The sequence below is a fragment of the Mastomys coucha genome, unplaced genomic scaffold, assembly GCF_008632895.1.
Source record: "Mastomys coucha isolate ucsf_1 unplaced genomic scaffold, UCSF_Mcou_1 pScaffold20, whole genome shotgun sequence".
Taxonomy (NCBI): domain Eukaryota; kingdom Metazoa; phylum Chordata; class Mammalia; order Rodentia; family Muridae; genus Mastomys; species Mastomys coucha.
Genome location: NW_022196903.1, coordinates 111,087,363 through 111,090,461, shown reverse-complemented (window position 1 = coordinate 111,090,461; position 3,099 = coordinate 111,087,363).

Sequence of the window (3,099 nt, the reverse complement as noted above, 5' to 3'; positions counted from 1 at the left end):
CCGAGAGAGACTCCCGTTTTTTTTTTTTTTTACCAGCCACATAAGATTCCATTCTGAATGCAAAGTGCGGGAGGCCCAAAGTTCCTGGGTCTGGTTGTGCAGATTGAAACTGCAACCTATCTAGTACCAACCATGAGGCACGGACTGATAAATGTCCCCCATCTGCCAGGGAGAGGTAACACAGGTATACATCAGGGTGCTTTGGAATACATGAACACACTTAAACCTTATCAGAAAAAAACAGGCCCAACACACCAGGCCAGCAAAGAGTGTGGCGCCCTCACATGGACCCCCAAGAGGAGGGTTACCTAACACCTACCGCCCGGTCATCTGCTACTTGATGTGTGGAGGGAAGGACAGACAGAAACTCCCCTTTGTCTCTGGAGCCTTAGCTCACCCTTGACGTGGCCTGGAGTTGTTCCTCCCCACCCACCCACCTGGCCCCAGTCCTTGCTTTCTAGACTTGGTCTGCCTCTGCTGCTCTCAGCTTTCCAGGTGACGTGATAGTCCCTTATCTAACCAACCAACAGTCAGATTCAGCACGCTTGGAGACCATTGCGAATGGATTCCCTCCCACATAGTCAGCGGTGGGGGCCCCAGCCCTGGTCTCCCTGGTAACACACTAATTTAGAGGAAGGAGGAAGTATCCTAATCGCCCTGTCTTAGAACTTGAAATTCCATGGTCATTCATCAGTGACCCCTTTTACAAATGGTTTGCTCAGGGATAAGATAATTCCTTTTGATAAATAAAAACAAAACCAAAAAACAGTCATGACTTCCCTTGGCCAGGATCTCCTGTGTTAAAGAGAAAGTTGTATTTCACAACCTCCAAAAGGACAGTCTGAAAGCACGTGAAAGAAGCAGGAGGTGTGAAAGAGCCAGGACCCACAGCGATCCCCTTTCAAAGAGCCTTGTACTCCGTTCACCCCAGAAGCCGCTCCCGCCGCCGCCCTGCAGGGCTGACACTCCCTGCTAAGCCGGCCGCAGCCTCTTCTTTCTCTTTCCACCCCACCCCCACCCCCAACCAATATCTGCCTAAACGCTGCCTCTCTCCTTAGGAAGGAACACCCCCCCCACACACACACACACACACCGAGACGTCCATTGCTGATCAGCCTGCTTCCTTGACTTTTCTTTCCTTCTCTCTTTTTATTTTTTGAGACAAGGTCCTGTGTAGCCCAGGCCGGCCTCAGCTTCACTGTGCAGTCGTGGACGATAGCCCTGAACTTCTGATCTTCCTGCCCCTCCACCTCCTGGATGTTGCGTCACAGGTTTGCACCACTCCTCACAGACTTGTACAGTGTGTACCAAAAAAGCCACGTTTGGCCATTCGTCCTCACGAAGCCAATTTTAAAAGCCCAGCTGACAGTAAAAAGCAGAAAGGGGAGATCTGCTTGGTGAGGACACACTGGGGAAAGGGACGGAGCTCCGGTGACCCACTCCAGGCAGTCCTTATGTGAGATTACAGTTTAAACAGAGAGCCCCAGATATTCACAGCTCCGCAATCCAGCTCAAACTGCACCCACCATTGACACCTCATCGTCTGGGCTCCAGTCTCATCCTGCAAGGTGTTGGACAAGCAGTTAGAACTGTGTGGAATCTCTTTCCAGTAAGGGAAGTTTTCCCTCTAGCTGGAACCATTTCCTTTTTCCAACGTGAGATTCCTGGAGAAAGTCCCATTGCTTGGAGTGTCCTGCATGGAGAACCAACCAAGCTGCATCCCCACCCAGTCTGATTTATTGATTTCTAAAACAAAGTCTCACTGTGTTGCTCCGACTGACCAAGAACTCATGGTGGTGCCGGGGCTGGTCTCAAACTTGCAGCAATCCTCCTGTTGCAGTCCCCCAAGTATGAATGCGTGGCATCACTCCAGGCTGAACTGTATGCTTTATAGGAGTGAACGTCATGGTGAGAGACTCAGACCTTTTTTTTATTATTATTTCTTTAGGGGTGTTGTTTGTTGACACAAGTCTTGCTACTTACGGTGTACTAGCCTGGCACTTGCTATGCAGTGTGTACTAGACTGGTACCTGCTATGTATGGTGTACTAGCCTAATGCAAGTCAGGCCTTGACCTTTTGGCACTCTTGCCACGGCCTTCCCAGTATTAGGGACGTGCAACCACACCCAACTAGAATCACACTTCAATAAAACTGTCTTTATGTCACGTTAAAAATAAATTGGGGACAGCGCAGTTAAGGAGAGAAGTCTGAGATACACGAAAGAGCAAACTTATGGAAATTATCCTATAGCAACACAGATGCATAGAAGGATGGTGCAGTGGGTAGGAGTACCTGCTGCACAGACCTGAGGACCTGAATTTGAATCTCCGTGTAAAATATCTGGGCATGGCGGATGCCTGTGACCCCTGGTGCTGGTGTAACCTGTGGTTGGGATCTGGGTCTGCATATTTCCAGGTTCTTGGCATCTGAGTTAAGAGATTAAATAGCCGGGCTGTGGTGGCACGTGCCTTTAATCCCAGCACTTGGGAGGCAAAGACAGGCGGATTTCTGAGTTTGAGGCCAGCCTGGTCTACAGAGTGAATTCCAGGACAGCCAGGACTATACAGAGAAACCCTGTCTCGAAAAACCAAAAAAAAAAAAAAAAAAAAAAAAAAAAAAAAGAGAGAGAGAGATTAAAATAAGAGCTCACAGAAATTCCAATGTAGCAAGCACCCTTTATTCAGAGCAAAGCAATAGAGCAATCGGAGGTAGTACGGTGGAGGGTGACAAGTCAAGGTGCCTGATTATCTTTGAGGCTTCTTTTTACAGGGCTTAAGAAAAAGAGAAGTTTGGTTAACCAGGGTAGTTTGGGTGGTTCTCTATTTTGACTGACAGATTAAGTTATCTAACTTAATTATACATCTCCCTTCCCATAATACATCTGATTTTAATCATATGCACACCTAATTATGTATAGACATAAGATGGTAAATACAGGGTTTTCCCCATAAAAATCTACTCGTTTGCCTTATTGCACATATGCCCCAAACTAGTTCAAGCCAAATCATCTGTCCTACCTTTGTATCTGGATATAACTGGAATATGACTGAGTAGAATCTAAGCTTGATGGTTGCCATGGAGAAGAGACACTTAATCCC